Below are 19,552 nucleotides of genomic sequence, written 5' to 3' on the forward strand. Positions count from 1 at the left end.
GCTGCAATTTTCAACATCTTTCGCTCCCTTGAGCTTCCTCAGGATGTTGCAGCTAATGTTAAAAACTGGAAAATAAGTTGAAAAATAAGTAAATTGCCAATATATTCAAAATAATTTTTTCCAGGCAAAGTATGTTTATATTCAATGTCTATTGATGTAAATCAAACTTTAGACTAACAAAAAACAATTTGTAACAGGTTATAAAAAACAAAAAAAGAAAAATATTTGAGCATAAGGCATAGATATGAACAATTATTCAAAGTCACAAACTATCAGTCAGTATATTGTACATACTAGTAAAGATTTATAAAAAATAAAAATGCAACAATGGCCGTCTTACCATGTGGGTCATAGCTCCATTTTGGCTTTACATTTCAATTAATATTCTTTGCTCACTACCATAATTTCATGCCTCTGCAGATTGCTAGGGACTGCCGATGTTCTTCTGTGGCTTTTTCTTAGTTGTTCCCCCTATCTTTTTGGGTGTGATCAAAGTTAATTTGTAGAATTTTACAAAAGCTTGGAGCCCCTCTAGTTTCCCCTCGCTTTTCTTTAAATATCCATATTTTGGGATGTGGTACCCCCCTCTAATGATCACTTCATCTATTTAACCTTTTTTGCTATCCTGTCTAGTGGTGTATGAATCAAAAAAGTTGCTTGACTACAAATTCACATGGTAGCTAGGACATTTGAATTATTAATTAATAACAAGAAAAATGAAAAAATAATAACAATTAACACAGGGCTCTATCCTGGGACCAATTGTTTAAACTGATCATAAACAATATAGAGGATGGAATAAATAGTTATCAGTAATCAGTGTTTGCTGATGGTACAAAGGTAAGCAGGGCAATATCTTCACAACAGTATATAGCAACTTTACAATAAGAGCTAATTAAAATAGAAGGGTAAGCAGTTATGTGTCAGAGTAGGTATAATATTGAAAAATGTAAAGTATTGCACTTGGGAGCTAAAATATAAATGCAAGTTATCTGATAGGGGGATAACCTCTGGGAGCATCGAGGATGGAAAACGATCTGGGGGTTTTAGTAGATCACAGACTCAGCAATAGCATGCAATGCCAAGCAGCAGCAAGCAAGGCCAGCAGACTATTATCATGCATTAAAAAGGCTATTTACTCAAGAGATGAGACTATAATTCTACCACTTACAAAACTCTGGTTAGGCCACATCTTGAGTATACCATCCAGTTTTGGTCACCAATCCTCAGGAAGGATGACCTTGAACTGGAGAGAGTCCAGTAAAAGGGCAACAATGCTAATAATGGATGCACAACAAACTATTATAATGCATTAAAAGGGGTATCTACTCAAGAGATAAGACTATAATTCTATCACCTAACAAAACTCTGGCTATAATACATCTTGAGTATGTCATCCACTTTTGGTCACCAATCCTCAGGATGTCCTTGAGCTGGAGAGAGTCCAAGAACAAGGACAACAGCACTAGTAATGGGGATGGAGGACCTGAGTTATGAGGAATGACTAAAAATATGAGAGATGAGAGAGATGTTTAACCAGTTCCCGACCAGCGCACGCCGATGTACGTCGGCAGGTACGTCCAATCTTTAATGCCGCCCTGCCACCGCGAGCGCGCTGCCGGCGGCACACTCGCATGCTGATCAGGACCCCCGTGAGTCCAGTAGCGTGTCCTGCGGACTCGATCGCCGCGGGCATACCCGCGATGGTCTCACGGGGCAGCTGAACGGAGAGATGCCGTTGTAAACAGCATCTCCCCGTTTTGCCTAGCAACATGTGATTGGAGCAGAGATCAGTGTTCACTAAATGAAAGTCCAGCCCCCATCAGTTAGTAACATACCCCTAGAAACACTTAACCCCTACACTGCCACCCACTGGTTAACCCCTTCACTGCCAGTGCCATTTACACAGGAATCACTGCATTTGTATAGCAGTGATTGCTGTATAAATGACAACGGTTCCAAAAATGTGTCAAAAATGTCCGATGTGTCCACCATAATGTCGCAGTCACAATAAAAATCGCTGATCGCCGCCATTACTAGTAAAAAAAAAATATTAATAAAAATGCCATAAAACTATCCCCTATTTCGTAAACGCTATAACTTTTGCGCACACCAATCAATAATCGCTTATTGCGATTTTTTTACCAAAAATATGTAGAAGAATACGTATCGGCCTAAACTGAGGGAAAAAAACGTTTTTTTAAATATATTTTTGGGGGATATTTATTATAACAAAAAGTAAAAAATAATGCGTTTTTTCAAAATTGTCACTCTATTTTTGTTTATAGCGCAAAAAATAAAAACCGCAGGGGTGATCAAATACCACCAAAAGAAAGCTCTATTTGTTGGAAAAAAAGGATGTCAATTTTGTTTGGGAGCCTCGTCGCATGACCGCACAATTATCAGTTAAAGCGACGCAGTGCTGAATCACAAAAAGTGGTCTGGTCTTTGGCCAGCAAAATGGTCCAAGGCTGAAGTGGTTAAAGAGGTTACAAACTCAAAAAAAAGAAAAAACCCTGAAGACAAAGGGCGTAATGAGCTAGTATGCATTGCATACTAGCTCATTATGAAATACCTTACATTATGAAATACTTACCTTAGAACAAAGGCTTCCAGCGGTGCCCGCACACCACTGAGATGGCCAACATCTTTCCCTGAGTTATTTTCGGGTTCACGGGCGCTAGTGCTGCGAGTGGCCAGAGCTGTGATGACGTCACTCCCACGCATGCACGCTGGAGCCGCCGTTCACAGCACAGGGCTCAGAAGGAATGGTACCCATGGTCGTTCCTTCAGAGCACATGTGCCATTGATGTCACTGGCTGCATGTAATGTAAATATCTCCTAAAAGGTACACGTTTAGGAGATATTGACACTACCTATAGGTAAGCCTTGTTATAGGCCTACCTATAGGTAAATGTCAGCAGAGGTTTACTTCCTCTTTAAGAGGTGACATGATCACACTATACAAATCTTTAAATGATGACTGCATCACTAGGAGAAAATTATTTAATTTAAAGTCTCTAAAGAAGTCACAGTGATACAGTGGAATTGGTCAAGAAGCAGTTCAATCCTAGATTGTGAGTTGTAAGGATGTGGAACTCCTTTGCACAGTTGGTGGTGTCAGCAGCAAGTGAAGATAAGCTCCAAAACTTTAAGATTTTCATCTTAGCAAACACAATGTACAGGGATGTACCAACTATTTAACTATATAATTATGTATTTAATACTGATATTATTATTATTATTACTATTATTATTGGCATTTATATGCCTGAATGAGTTTGTACTGTGTATTTTAACTGTTTGAGTTGAATTTAACTCCAATTAGTTAGAGAAATACTGGTGGTGTACATTTACTAGAACTGATGCACTCAGAATCTGCTTCAGCTGTGCATGGTAACCAATCAGCTTCTAACCTCAGATTGTTCAATGAAGCTTTGGCAATAAAACCTGGAACCTGGAAGCTGAAGTAAGCCTAATTTTGCACTATCCAGCTCTAGTAAATAAACCCCATAGTGTAGACTAATTTATATTAATATTTAAAGCACTGGCCTTTTTTTAACTACATGCCCATATAAGGAAAAGACTCACCCAAGCTCTACTGCTATATGGAAGTTGATGAGTGAATTTGGCGCATTGACTGTGTAGTCCACTGTAGGTCCATAATAGAAGAAATCGCCGGCAACCCAAAACTTCTTCTTATAAGGATTTTACTTGGCACAATAGCAGTGTACAATCCACATAATGCTTTATGTGGATTGTACACCACTATTGTGCCAAATAATATCCTTATAAGAAGCTTTGGGTTGGCGGAAATGACATGCCCATATTTCCCCACAGTTTAGCAGTGTTTGATGTTAAAAAGTTATAACAGTTGCTACAGTATACTGTATATTATGTCTTCCTTATGTCCACTTACCCATAACCCCCATTTTTACCAAGTGCAAAACTGGGTGTTGATTGGAATGAACTGTAAAATGGAAGTTAATTGTCTGTAGACATTTGGACTTAGGCCGCGTACACACGCGGGGACTGTTCGCTCAACTTTGTCCACTGAACAGTGTTTCGGCGGACAGTCTGCTCGTGTGTGGGCTTCAGCGGACAGTTTCAGCGGACAGTCTGACGAACAAAGTTTTTCGGAAATTCCGTAAAACTGTCCGCTGAAACTTGGTTTGAGCGGACAGTCCGCCCGTGTGTAGGCTTGTTCGTCAAACTAAGTTCCGCGCATGCTCAGAAAGGATTTACACGGCGAAGGTTGCATTGCAGTGTATAGGACGTCGTATTTCTAGTCCCGTCGTACGTGCCGTTCACGTCATCGCGCAAGTTTCAGCGGACTGTTCGTTCGTCGTGTGTGGCCAAGTCCGTCCATGTTAATTTTGAGCGGACTGTCCGCTCAAACTGTTTGACGAACAAAGTTGGGCGAACAGTCCCCGCGTGTGTACGCGGCCTTAGAGCTCACAATATGGTTAAAAACAAGGCTGTCTTGTTCAAAACCTGAAAGGTAACATGTATTCTCACCATACCCTACTCATAAACACAATAATAATAATGAGCAGCATAATCCTCACGTATTAAAGATGTGCTAACGGTAAATTGTATTTTTGCTCAAATTAACCATTTTGACACCTGTGTAGTAAAAATTAAGTTTAGGAGGAGAATTTTACCTTTAACAATATAAATAATTCAGCAGTTTTTATTCCGTATCTACTAATCATTTTGGCATTCTGTTTCCATGCAAGGTAACCTCTGCTTAGGATTTTTTTCAATCATATACCCAAGTGAAGTAACCATATTTGAGACAGGTTAACTTTGAGACCCAACACAACGTCTACAAAGAAAGACATATGCTTTCATTTTAGAATCAATTCACAGCTTATTTACTGTGCAAAGTAAGGATTAGGCAGAAACCACACAGCTATAAAAACTAATTTAGATGACTGTTTTCATAGACAATATAACTTCCTCAAGCAAATAAACCTTTCTTTAATTATAGCAAGGACAGCTTACTTAGACTATGCATCGACCTATAACCATTTCCATTTACATGTTCTTGAAAGCCCAACTTGGATCTCTCGACACGGACGTCAATATATTGGCTGATGCTTTACAGAAACAATGCAAAGACTTACCACTATGTAAATGGTGTGTGGGGAAGCACAGATAAGAGCTGATTGTGGCTGCTCTGTAACATTGTGCGGAAATGAAAAGAGCTTTCCTTACTGTAGTTTAATTAAGTGTATTAGAGTGGAACATACTGGAAAAAGGGCAGAAGGATTAGAAGGCAGTTACAGAAGACTGCATAGCATAGTGTAAAGTATTGCTGTAATGGTTGAGATTCAATAGCTACCAGTAGATTAGTAGGTTTTATCACTGTTATAAACCATTGATTTGGCAAAAGAGCAAACGCAAAGCACGGGAAGGGATATTTACTACATTTTACTGTATGTAAGCACATGCAGGTCTATTTTTTTTTTTTAACAAGGTATTGGTCATACAAATCTGTCATTAAAAATACATGGTTAAAAGCTGTAAAAAAAGAATAAGAACAAATAATAAGAATCATTTTCAAAAGGAAAATACCCTGGCTTAAACTTTATATGAATCCTCACTGTATAAAACAATCCATCCAGTTTAAAATAGATATGCTAGGCAAAACGTGTGTATTTTAGCTAGAAACCACCACTCTCCATAATCGATCCTAGTATAGATGTCTACATGTGAAAGCATCAGTCAATGCTATTCCTTATGCCATGCCCCTTGACATGTTTCGCCCCACCCACTGGGACTTAATCCTAGGGGGAGAAACATGTCAGGGGGCATGGTCCCTGAGGCTTTCACATACACTATATTTTCAAAAGTATTGGGATGCCTGCCTTTACATGCACATGAACTTTAATATCATCCCAGTCTTATGCCCTGTACACACGAGAGGACTTATGTCCGACAGACTTCCAAAGGAGTTCCGCCGGAGTTCCGCCGGAGTTCCGACGGAGTTCTGACAGACTTTTCGGCCGAACGGACTTGGCCACACACGATCACACTAAACTCCGACGGATTCGAACGTGATGACGTACGACCCGACTCGAATAAGGAAGTTCATAGCCAGTAGCCAATAGCTGCCCTAGCGTCGGTTTTAGTCCGTCGGAGTAGCATACACACGAGCGGAGTTTTCGAAGGGGACCGGGTCCGGCGGAGTTCCTTCGGGAAAATTTGAAGCAGGCTTCATTTCTAAAGTCCGTCAGACTTTGGCGAATCAAAAGTCCGTTGCAGCCCACACACGATCGGATAGTCTGACGGACTCGGTCCTTCGGACTTTGGATGTTGAAAAGTCCGCTCGTGTGTACGGGGCTTTAGTCCAAAGGTTTCAATATTGAGTTGGCCCACCCTTTGCAGCTATAACAGCTTCAACTTGGAAGGCTGTCCACAAGATTTTGGAGTGTGTGTATGGGAGTGTGTGACCATTCTTCCAGAAGTGCATTCGTGAGGTCAGGCACTGATGTTGGATGAGAAGTCCTGGCTCGCAGTCTCCGCTCTAATTCATCCCAAAGGTGTTCTATTAAGTTCAAGTCAGGACTGTGCAGGCCAGTCAAGTTTCTTCACCCCAAACTCACACATCCATGTCTTTATTGACCTCGCTTTGTGCACTGGTGCGCAGTCATGTTGGAACAGGAAGAGGCAATCTCCAAACTGTTCCCACAAAGTTGAGAGCATGAATCTGTCCAAAATGTATTGGTATGCTGATGCCTTAAGAGTTCCCTTCACTGGAACTGAGGGGCCAAACCCGACCCTTGAAAAATAACCCACACCTTAATCCCCCTCCAACAGATGATTTGGACCAGTGCACAAAGCAAGGTCCATAAAGACATGGAAGAGCGAGTTTGGGGTAGAAGAACATGACTGGCCTGACCTCAACCTGAGAGAACATCTTAGAGATGAATTAGAGTGAAGGCTGCAAGCCAGACCTTCTTGTCTACATCAGTGCCTGACCTCACAAATGTGCTTCTGGAAGAATGGTCGCACATTCCCATAGACACACTCCTAAACCTTGTGGACAGCCTTCCCAGAAGAGTTGAAGCTGTTAAAGCTGCAAAGAGTGGGCCAACTCAATATTGAACCCTACGGACTAAGACTGGGAAGGTATTAGGTATTTTTTTGTTTTTTTCAAACATGCTTTATTTTTCATTAAGTGCTTTTTATTTGGGGGTTGAGGATATTAGTGAAGTCAACGCTGAGTCCAAAGTAAACAAAGCACTGTTAAAGCAGATACTCTACACTTATTTCTGTACAGTCATGATATATGCACCAGTGGGAGGAATTGCAGCATGTGAAGGCAGGAGTAGGTATTTGACACAACTGGAGATGCAAATACCTGCAGGGGCTGGGGATCAGCCATGCAGCAGCATTTGATGACTTGAGCTGCTGCCAAGGTGAGTATAAGTGTCCTTCTTTTACAAAGTGGGCTTTGTTTATTTTAGACTGTGTAGTGACAGGGTGACTTTAATGATGCTGTTATTTTGAGAGGGTCTAGACTATAGGAAGTGTGGAGGGTGCAACCATAACTGGGTTCATTAGGACTTACCGGTCCAGAGCTCACATCATTTTTGCAGACCAAAACATTTATTTTATTTTATCCTAACTTTAATAAAATGAAACGATATCTTATGTTACTAAAAATTTGGAGTCCACAGCCTGGCTGACTGGCAACGTTTTTTTTTTTTTTTTTTTTTTTTTAGGAAGGGCAGGTCAATGCTTGAACTGGGCCCTGTGGCTTTCAGCTATGCCTCTAGATATTAGAGGCTATTTTTAGTTTCATTTTCAGAACTTTTTCAAACTCGCGACGGTGGAGAAAATTTACTAGACTCCAGTGTGACTCATCAGTACAGGGTAAAACATTTGCTCAATTTCATGGTCATTAATTCTGGTATGGGCTTGTATGTCTTCATTTCATTCCTGTTATAATTTACTTACCAAACGTAATGTTGAATTTTTATGGTTAATTCTCATCCCTATCATTTTTTAGCATCTCATAAATGACAGAGAACATATTCATTTCATTTTATTAGTATATAATATATATTATTTGCATTCATTTTTTGTATTGTATTTTTGGTAAACATCCATGAATATGATCAAATGAAAAGATGTGATTTTGAAAATGTAATTTGGAAATGTTGCATAGCTTAAGTCAACCATGAAAATAATAAAATTTATAGAAAAACAAATGCAAAACCATGTTAATTAGGAAGCTACCAAAATATGACTAGAAGTGAAGCAACATTTTTCAGCAGAGTAAAATGATAAGCTAGTTTAACTATTTATGTACATACAGTAAGTAATGTAGTTATTATAAGCATAGCAGTTTTTAATGTACAGATTCAAGTTTAACTGGTCAATGTTTTATACTTTAATGTGTCAGTTAGGTCACAGAAAAGTATGTTTGGACATTTTATTTTTCATTTTTTACATAAATGGGGGAGAAATACCCCCTTAAAACAGGCAGCCCTTGTTTTTTAAATTAATTTTATTTATTGTTTTTCCCTCTTTTTTAACACTTTCATGGTCAGAGATTATTGATGCCTACAACCCAGGCCAAATTTAGCAGCATGTGTTGGGTTCACTTCTGTATCAAATATTTTTTATATCTATTTTTAAGGTCTATATGTGGGACACTTTTTTAACTAAAAATAAAAAGCTGCTCTGCCCTGATACTGTGAAAGCTGAAGTTCCTAAATCATGTTCAAAATTACTCCATACTCTAGAAAATATGCAGGAGCATCTTCTCACGGGATTTGGCTTCACCAACTTTCCAAGGAACTCACCAGAAATGTAGTGTCGTCACCCTGCCGAGGTGCTATAGTTGGACACAATGTTAAGTAGGCATAATTTTGCTTTTTGATTTACTGTTTAGGTTTTTATTTTGCAAATGCTGCCTTTTCACATGGGCTGGGGGGACCAAAAGTTAAGCAGACCTTGCATTTTAATGCTATTATTATGTTACCATATGTGCTGAAAATATTTTCTAGGGTAAGCAATTAAGACATTTGCCAAAAAACAAACATACTGTAAATCATAATTGCTGTATGTGCTGACAATACATAGTGTATTAAAGAGAATTGAACATGAATTACTGTGTGCTAAGCGTTAGCATTTCTGGGTGCAGAGTACTGGTCCACAAAGTTTAACATTGGTGCAGTGGCATATACTGTATTTTGTGGAATATAAATCACTTTGGATATACCATACATTTATGCCATTTGTGTTTTTAGCAGCCTGCAATTATTTGTCAGCAGACGAAAAAATTGAATTTTAATACTGACCACTGTGTTGTGATAAGGATTTAATACTACTTTATGGAAATATACAATACAATTTCAATGTCCTCTATATCATCCCAATGCTCTAAAGACTTACAGGACTTTTTCCCAAGCAATATAGTGAATTCCATTTTCGCATTATTGTGTCCGGTTTTAGCTGCTCACATTCGCATTATAGTACATAAACCCCTATGAATAGCAGTTCCTTAGTACATATGCAACTCTTCTTTCTGTATTGTGCAGCATTTCTGAGCTGGTACTGTACTCCACCAACCCAGTAACCTGTCACCAGTGACATTGATCTGTACATGACACTTGAATAGTAGGAAGCTCAACCTTGTACAGAACACATGCTTATTCTTTTCCTGAGGCCTTACTTCATCTTCCATGACTTCCAGGCTGGGTCCCTAGGATGCCCTGTGCCGCAATGTCAGTCCCAAATTGAGGTACTGGCCTCTAGGCAAGGAGCATAAGACCACTAGCTGCTTCACTACCAGGGTCCTCTGTCACCTAAGCCAAGTCACACCAATTCCCGACAGGTTGGCTGCTTATGCACTCAACACTAGTACTGTAGTCATTGGCAACAGAAATATAGCCTCCTCTGAATAGCTTCACTGCATTGTAGACAGTTGTACTGCATCTTCTTTCAGCTTGTCCACTGTAATAAACCCTGTTATGTCATATGCCAAGCATTCATGCACCCCTTTGAAGTGGTTTTAAAGGCTCAAGGTTTTTTATCTTCATGCATTCTCCTAACACTTAACTGAGCCCCATCTCAATCCAGCAATGTGCACGAGAGCAGTGGCTCTCTGGGATCTCTGCCTCCTCATCATCTGAGACATCAGCAGGAGCCAATGGCTCCCTATACCATCAATCACAGCCAATTAGAGAGCAGAGGCAGGGCCAAGTTACGCTCTGTGTCTGAATGGATAGACAGAGCAGTGGCTCAGGAGCAAGCCTGCTCGGGTGCCCCATAGCAAGCTGCATGCAAAGGGGGCATTTGGCAGGAATGAGGGGCCAGGGGTGCTAGCGGGGACCTGAGAAGAGAGAGGAGGATTGGGGCTGCTCTATGCAAAACCACAGCACAGAGTAGGTAAGTATAAAATGTTTGTTATTTTAAAAGAAAAAAAAAACAGCGTTTCATATCACTTGGATGTTGTCAAGTAACTTCAGACTAGGCAAAGTAAACAACAACAAAAGTTATTTTACTGAAGTTGTGCAAATAAAACATATGAACAGTTCACAAAGATATCTTCAATAAACATTCTTGTACATGATCTTCTAAGTGCCCCTTATTCTCCTGGTGCCCCCTGACCCTTGAGGTAGTCATAACTTGGATAGGTGTGAAAAGTCCTTAAATCAAAAGCATTAATACCCCTGTAACCCTGACTGGGTTTCCACAAGGGGTGGTTAAGGAACAAGTAGAAATTACATCTCCAGTATCCTCCTTGTTCCCTGGAACTGTTAAAACAATGTAACTGGTGCCACGCGCCATACTACTGAGCTAGTATTTAAGTGCTAAATTATAATAATAGATGATTACTTAAACCATATGCAATATCTGTGTAGTGAACATTACACCTCAAAGTGATTCTAGGTGTAAAAAAATAAAATAGAACCACAACCACTTATGTACAGAACCAGATAAATAAAACATTTAGTGCCATCCACAATATAGCTCCATGCTCTTCTGGCCACACTCCACTGTGTTGTATAAACGTGCTTCATGCCATTGGCTTCCCCTCCAACAGTTATGCCCTCACCTGGGGTAATGAATCATATACAAAGATATGATCTATTAATGCTTTTATCCCTCCCAAGGGGACTAGAGGTGCTCATTCAGGGTATCAGTAATTAAAGGCACTTCCTCCCTCTAATCAGCCCTTTGCTCCTCCAGCCAGTCAGACATATAAATATAAAAACTCAAAAAAGTGCTTTATCCTTAAAGCACACTAATTCATGAATATAAAGAACTCCAGGTAATAAACTCACATATTAATGGTGCTCCCAGTGCAGCATACTGTATGCACATATAAGTTTACTGTATGTACCAGTTATATTCTTCCTCAGGGGGATATAATTGGCCACCACTTCTCACTGCTGTTTATATACTAAATCCCGCCGCCATTTTGCTGTAGTCCTGCTTTATGTATTAGTGACCTCCTGGAACTGTACCTCTGGCCGTCTTACTAACTGTGGTGCCCCCAAGAGGTTGTTCCCTCCCTTTTTATATATTTGCTCCAGCAGAGCAAGTCCCCAATAAGCGCAGAAAAACCCGGACAGCAGTATTAACCCTTACCTGCAAGGGATTACCACCTCAGTAGGGCAAACACAACTAAACAGTGCAATTATGTTTTTACTATATTACAGAAATATTATAGTAGGGAAACAACATAACATTTTAACAAAACATAAAACATTTTACATCCAACTGCTTACATGAGCATAAAAGCCAAATACTCCCAGCTGAAAGCAAGGGAATCTTCCATTGGGAGTATCCAATATATACACTGTATATAGTATAGCTATTCAGTATAAGGAGCCAGGGGCTGACTAAGCCTCCGTTTATATTTAAATATCACCTTTTGATGCTCTGAGCCATTGATACTTGCATTGAGCCTTAGAATGTCACAATAACAATTGGGCAATATTACATTATAAGACAATTTTAGTACAACCTGTTTTGTGTAAGTTTGTAGCAGACCATTACTTTTTTTTTCAGTAGCTCTTTAATTCCGCATAATGCTGCATTATGTGCTGTGGTGCTCTGGGAATCTTGAGTATACCCTAGAAAAAAACAACGCTTGGATTTAAGATGAGACTTTAGGGCTTTACACTGGCTTCTAAGGCAGCTTGGGGCTGCTTAAATGTCTGATTTTATAGATTAACTAATGAGCAGATGCTTAATTTCATCCCGATAGGATTTCCTTAACCCTTCCATAACACTACTGAGCATTCCTGAATCAGCACTGCAGAAAACTTCTCTTCTACAGATCATCAAAATTGTCCTTAAAGTGGTTGTAAAGGCAGAAATTATTTTTATCTTAATGCATAAGATAAAAAGCCTTCTGTGTGCAGTAGCCCCCCTCATCCCCCCTAATACTTACCTGAGACCCATCTCCATCCAACAATGTCCACAAGTGCCCCGGCTGTACGGGACTCTCCCTCCTGATTGGCTGAGACACAGCAGTGGCGCCATTGGCTTCCGATCCTGTCAAAGTCAGTTAGCCAATCAGGAGAGAGATGGGACGTGGCTGAACTGCAGCTCTATGTCTGAATGGATACACGGAGCTGTGGTTCAGCTCGGGTGCCCCCATAGCAAGCTGCTTTCTGTGCAGGCACTCAACAAAAGGGAGGTGCTAGGAGTGACAGCCAGGGATCCAAGAAGAGGAGGATCTGGGCTTCTCCATGCAAAACCACTGCACAGAGCAGGTAAGTAAAACATGTTTGTTATTTTTATAGAAAAAAAACAAGACTTTACTATCACTTTAACTTCTGAATAACTTTATGAACAGAGAATATGCAATATTACCAAGAGAGAAAATGCAGATATTTATTATATGCATATGACTATCAATAATACATAAATTCAAGTATCCGATTGTATTTTGGTATATGAAAAGAAAGCTTTTAAACATATATAAATTATCTCAATTGATATCATGCATAGAAGACCCAGTACATTCTCAGGGTTACATGTCATCCATTATACAGGGGTACAGTGAACTCATTGTCTGGGTTTTTGTAAACTCTGTGTGTGAACTTTGTGTGTGATTGGACACAGCCAATCAACTGATTGATTTTAGCACAAAATCATTGCTGCCAAACTTGTGCTGTGTCCAATCACAGCACAGGTTGGCGGGGGGTGTGTACATGCACCTCAAACCCGAAAGAAGGCCAATCATATACATGATCAGGACTTTTTCTAATGTCCGGCAAGCGCACAACCTGGCTGTGAAAGCACCCATTGCAATGAATGAGAGGCAGTTTTTAGGTGCTTTACAGGTGCTATTTCTAGCGCTAAAATGCTTGAAAACTGCCTCAGTGTGAAAGGGGTCTAAGGGGGCACTAAACTGATACCCAATGTAAGGAACCACTTCTCCACTAACCCCCAGTGTAAGGGACCACAACTTTTACAGACTATCAATTTAAGGGGCTTATTTTACTGACCACCAATGTAAAGATGTTCTCTTCCCAATCTAAGGGCAAGGGAGTGTTATACACGTTTTGTCCTGGGCATCAAATATGCCACGTTTTCCACATTTTTAATAATTTATTATTTAATGACTTTATATCTATAACTTACCAATCATGCTAATGTGCCAAAAGCTGAAGATGTAATTATTTTTTGCAGGGGTTCCAGGAGACCTCAAATTATTTCAAAGATTTCTCTGTTGTAGAAAGGTTCAGGAAAAGCTAGCTTAGGCATAGTCATTAGGGATGGACTAACGGTTTGGCCCAAGCATAAGTTCAGACAAACTTTTGCTGTTCAGGCATTCAACCGTTTGTTCGCCCCCCGAAACGACCACAATCTATTGCGGTGCTGAACAGTACATTGCAAGCCATGATTGGCTGAAGCAGTGAAAGCTTCAGCCAATCAGGGCACAGAGCACGGTCAAAGTCACGATTGGACACTGGCATAATGACTTTATCCAATCATGGCTCATTCCGGCCCCACAGTATAAAAGTATTCTTTCAATGACAGCCATTTTCAATGTGATTTTCGGCATGGAGAGAGAAATCGAACAGGGCTCTGTTCAGTACTATTAGTGTGCTATATTGTGCTATTTTTCTTCAATTGTCAGTGTAGAATATTCGTTTAGTGTCAGTCTAGAGATAGTGTGAGTGTAGTAAAGAGAAGGACCATCATTCAGCTTTGCATAGTATGCAGCTAGAGTAGGGACAGCTCAGATAGTTTCACTATAGTGTAGTGAGACCGTGTCATTCATACATACAGTACATTAGTGTAGAGTAGGGACAGCTCATATAGTTTCAGTGTAGTGTAGTGAGACCGTGTCAGTAATCTTTACTTTAATGTATAGCTAGAGTTGGGGCAGTTCAGATAGCGTCAATGTAGTGATGGTTGAACACCGTCTATTTGATTGCGTTACTGCCAGTTTATTGCCATTTTCTTCTGTGTGCATTACTGCCAGTTTAACGCCATATACAGTAGTTCTGTTTGCGTTACTGCCAGTTTAACGCCATATAGTTCTGTGTGCATTACTGCCAGTTTAACGCCACATAGTTCTGTGTGTGTTACTGCCAGTTTAACGCCATATAGGTTTTTGTGCGTTACTACCAGTTTAACACCATTTACTTCTGTGTGCGTTATTGTCAGTTTAGCGCTATATAGTTCTGTGTGCGTTACTGCCACTTTAACGCATATAGTTCTGTGTGCGTCACTGTATGTTTGGCGCATTATATTGTAATATATTTTAGTGTATCCATGGAGGTTGTCTGTGTAGTGTGAATACTCAAATTAAAGTGCACCAAACACCACTTTACATTGATTAAACATTTTTACATTTGCTTATAAGCACCGTCCCCTCCCTCCCAGTAATGTCTGGGAGGACAACAAGGAGAGGCAGACATTCCCTTTTAACTGTAAGGGGGACAGCAACAAATGTGTCCAGAGGCAAAGGTGGACGTGGTGGTCAGTCCTCAGGCAGGGCATCATTTACTCTGTTTAGTCAGTTTGCCTGTGCTATCCAGCCACAGCATGCAGAGGAGGTGGTGGACTGGCTTACTAAACCTTCCTCATGCTCCTCATCCTAGTTTCATGCAATCAGAGACAAGTGTGCAGTCACCTACAGTTGCCAGAGTGGATAAACCTGCCTCCTTGTCCACATCCATTTCTGCCATAGCCCCAACAACAGCCATGGTGGAGTCAGCTGAGTTATTTGACCACAGCATCAGCCACTTGCTCCTTGATGATGCCCAGTCATTACTGGATTCAGATGTTGGTTCTGAGGTTGAAGGTGACAGGAACATGAGCCTAGAGAGAGGGGGGAACACTGGTAGACAAATCAGCATTCATATTCCCCCACCCACAGTGTGTTGCCAAAATGTCTCCAGTGGTAATGCTGATGGAGAAGACCAATTTTTCTGCACCTGTATGACAGGTGCATATAATTGCAATTTTTTACAGCAAGGTCAATTCTTGCTTACTTTAAGATTACCTCTATAGGGTTATGGTGGGAAGGCGCCACCGACACCCAAAGACCCTAAAGAATTTTTACGTACCCGTTACTTCTATCCAAAGTCAAAGTGACACCAGAATGTATCCAAAAAATCTCTAATCTTGTTCCCAGTGCACTACATTGTGGCCTTATCATACACACTGGCTCCCCAGCTATTGCTGAGCAAAATAAAGGCAGCTTGCAGGGAAAATGTATTTTTCTTTGGCTTTATAAATTAAATTACTGCTGCAGCAGATTCTAGACATGGCACAGAGCTGCCACTTTACAGTTAGACTAAGGGGACCCCCAGGCACTATATTGGAAGGAATTTTTCATTTTTATGCTTTCAATTTAAAAATCAAAAAATCAATGCTCATTTAAAAATGAAGTTTTTCACAAACGTTTCTTTTATTGATACATGTCCCCCAGGGCAGGACCTGGAGCCCTATAACCATTGTATGCCTAATTACTTTAATATAAGCCTTCAAAATGGGCACTTTTGATTTTTGACATTCGGGTCCCATTGACTTTAATGGGGTTTGTTATTCAGAGCTGAACTTTCGCGGTGTTCAAAAGTTCTGGTGCGAACCGAACAGGGGTCAGTTCAGCCCATCCCTAATAGTCACTTCATAGAATCTAAGGAAAACTTGTCATGATAAATGGTGGAGCTTGTTTGAAAAACTATACAGTTCTTGTTTATTGTCAGGAGTTTATAAATGCAGACTTGTAAAGTTACTGACATGTCTACTTTATTGTCATAAAGAAGTACAGCCAAAGCTCGTTTGGCTGTACTTCTCCTGTGGATCACAGGAGTGCAGTTCATAAGCCTTCAATGAAAGATTTGACCTTAATTATTTCGGATTTTCAGACAAATGCATTTTTTAATGAAACAAAATAAATAAAAAACACATTTTGGGAGTAACTAAAGAAATGTATTTTTCGGACGAAAACAAAATTCCGAAACTAAATATTTGCACATGTCTAATAAAAAAATACTTCTTATTTAACTTCTAAACAATAATAAAGAAAACAAGTACACTACCTTTATAAATTGGGAAGGCTGGAGCAGTATTTAAACTAGGATTGAGGGGGGTGAACCAGAATTACATCGGGCAGACAGGTCAGTTAGGGGTCAGACATTGATGGAGGGTGGAATGGGGATAGATAGGCAGAGGGTTATGGCAGGTGACAAGAAATTTCCCATGTTGCAAACAGCTATTGGAAACTATAGTGTCATTTGTACTACTAAAAATTATATGAAAAACACCAGAGCAAAATGTAATAATGCATTAAAGTGTTTGTACACCAATGTCAGAAGTCTGCAAAGCAAAATAGGTGAGTTGGAAGCTCTGGTGCATGATGAGAGCTATGATGTAATCGGTATTGCTGAAACTTGGCTTCAATCTTCTCATGACTGGGCTATTAATATTCTTGGCTATGCACTCTTTCGGAGAGACAGGGTAAAAAGGAAAGGTGGCAGAATCTGTCTCTATGTGAGAAGTGATCTCAAAGCAAGTGTGAAAGAGGACCTAGTTGATGGAGAGTGTGGCGAGCCTGAAGCATTATGGGTGGAACTGCATATAGATGGGCGTAGTTCAAAGTTAATCATTGGAGTTTGTTATAAACCACCCAATATTAATGAGGAGGTGGAGACTCAGCTCCTTGCACAGATGGAAAGGGCTGCAAGGGCTGGGACAGTGATAATAATGGGGGATTTTAACTACCCAGAAATTGACTGGAGTAATGGCACTGCTGGGACAGTTAAAGGGCAAAAAATGATAAACCTATACAGGACAATTTTATGGTCCAGTTTATTGAGGCCCCAACTAGGAATGAAGCTCTGTTGGACCTGGTAATCTCAAACCATGCAGAGCTTATTACTAATGTCCAGATAAAGGAACACCGGGGTTTCATTTAATGTTAGCGATAAACAAGAAATACATACAGGTAAGATAAAAACACTTAACTTCAAGAGAGCAAATTTTCCAAGGATGAGGGCTGCTCTCCAGGACTTAGACTGGGAGAGAATATTGGCATCAATGGGGACAGAACAGAAATGAGAATTCTTCAAAAAGAAGACAGATTGCAAAAGATAGTAGGACAAACCCCAAAAAATTCTTAAAATATATTAATAGTAAAAAGGTCAGGTCTGAGCACGTAGGTCCATTACAAAATAATCTAGAGTGGGTGACTGAGGAAAAAGAGAAGGCTAATTTATTAAATACTTTCTTCATCTCTGTGTATACAAAAAAAGCATGGGGGAGCTCATGTTCATAATGGGTGTGGTATTGACACAGCCCCAAATGATCCGCAATGGCTCAAAAGTGATATAGTCCAGAAATATTTAGACAGAATAAAGGTGGATAAAGCACCTGACCCTGATGGCATCCACCCACAGATCCTAAAATAATTGAGCTCTGTAATTTCAGAGCCATTGTATCTAATTTTTAGGGACTCATTAATGATGGGAATCGTACCACTGGATTGGCGCAGGACGAAGGTGGTGACTATATTTAAAAAGGGATCAAAGTCTTTACCAAGTAACTATAGACCTGTTAGTTTAACTTCTATAGTCGGGAAGATACTGGAGAATTTAATAAGACCACATAGACGAGTTCTTTCTGGAAAAAAAACATTTTAAGCAACAAACAGCATGGATTCATGAGAGACAGAAGTTGTGAAACATACCTGAATTATTTTTATGAAGAGGTAATTAAAACCTTGGACAGAGGGGTGGCGGTGGACGTGGTATACTTGGATTTTGCAAAAGTATTCGATACAGTTCCCCACACACGGCTCATGTGTAAGGTAAAGTCTACAGGCCTGGAAATATCAGTTTGTAAATGGATATAAAACTGGCTAAAAGACAGAATTCAGAGAGTAGTGGTTAATGATTCTTACTCTGAATGATCTAAGGTTATCAGTGGTGTACCCCAATGTTCAGTGCTGGGACCCTTACTTTTTAATATCTTTATAAATTATATTGGGTCTGGGATCAAAAGTAAAATTTCTGTCTTTGCAGATGACACCAAGCTATGCAGTGGACGTCCTTACAGGATGTCTCCAATTTACAAGCCGACTTCAATGCTCTAATTGGGCGACTATGTGGCAGATGAGGTTTAATGTTGAGAAATGTAAAGTTATGCACTTGGGGGCTAAAAATATGCATGCATCATACATGCTAGGGGGAGTACAACTGGGGGAATCTGTGGTGGAGAAGGATCTGGGGGTTTTGGTAGATCATAAGCTTGATAATAACATGCAATGCCAAGTTGTGGTTTCCAAAGGGAGCAAAGTCCTTTCTTGTATTAAGAGAGGTATGGACTCCAGAGAGAGAGATATAATTTTGTCCCTGTTCAAATCATTAGTAAGACCTCACCTGGAGTACGCAGTTCAGTTTTGACCACCAGTTCTCAAAAAGGATATTGGGGAAATGGAGAAAGTGCAGAGAAGGGCAACAAAACTGATAAGAGGCATGGAGGAGCTCAGCTATGAGTAAAGATTAGAGGAACTGAATTTATTCTCTCTCGAGAAGAGGAAAATAAGGGGGGATATGATCAATATGTTCAAATATATAAGGAGTCCATATAGTGAACTTGGTGTTGAGTTATTCTCTTTACGGTCTACCCAGAGGACACGGCAGTAATCTTTACGTCTAGAGGAAAAGAGATTTCATCTTCAAATACGGAAAGGTTTCTTCACAGTAAGAGCTGTGAAAATGCAATAGACTCCCGCCAGAGGGTGTTCTGGCCAGCTCAGTAGATTGCTTTAAGAAAGGCCTGGATACTTTCCTGAATGTACATAATATAACTGGGTACTAACATTTATAAGTAAAGTTGATCCAGGGAAAATCCGATTGCCTCTTGGGGGACCAGGAAGGATTTTTTTTCCCCTGCTGTAGCAAATTGGAGCATGCTCTGCTGTTTTTTTGCCTTCCTCTGTATCAACTGTGGGTATAAAATTGGGTATATTGGATTGTACAATATTTTTTATTTTATTTATTTATTGTTTTTAAGGGTGAACTGGATGGACTTGTGTCTTTTTTCAACCTGACTAACT

The 19,552-nt window shown here is 40.0% G+C and overlaps 1 protein-coding gene across 4 annotated transcripts in view; it reads left to right on the forward strand.

Annotated features, from left to right (window-relative positions):
* XYLB (xylulokinase) overlaps window positions 1–19,552 on the forward strand; it is a 242,160-nt gene that overhangs the window by 184,720 nt on the left and 37,888 nt on the right. The gene's annotated exons all lie outside the window — the stretch shown is intronic.

This window comes from Lithobates pipiens, unplaced genomic scaffold, assembly GCF_037356315.1.
Source record: "Lithobates pipiens isolate NorthernLeopardFrog02 unplaced genomic scaffold, aLitPip1_a1.2 Scaffold_19, whole genome shotgun sequence".
In the NCBI taxonomy this organism is placed as follows: Eukaryota; Metazoa; Chordata; class Amphibia; order Anura; family Ranidae; genus Lithobates; species Lithobates pipiens.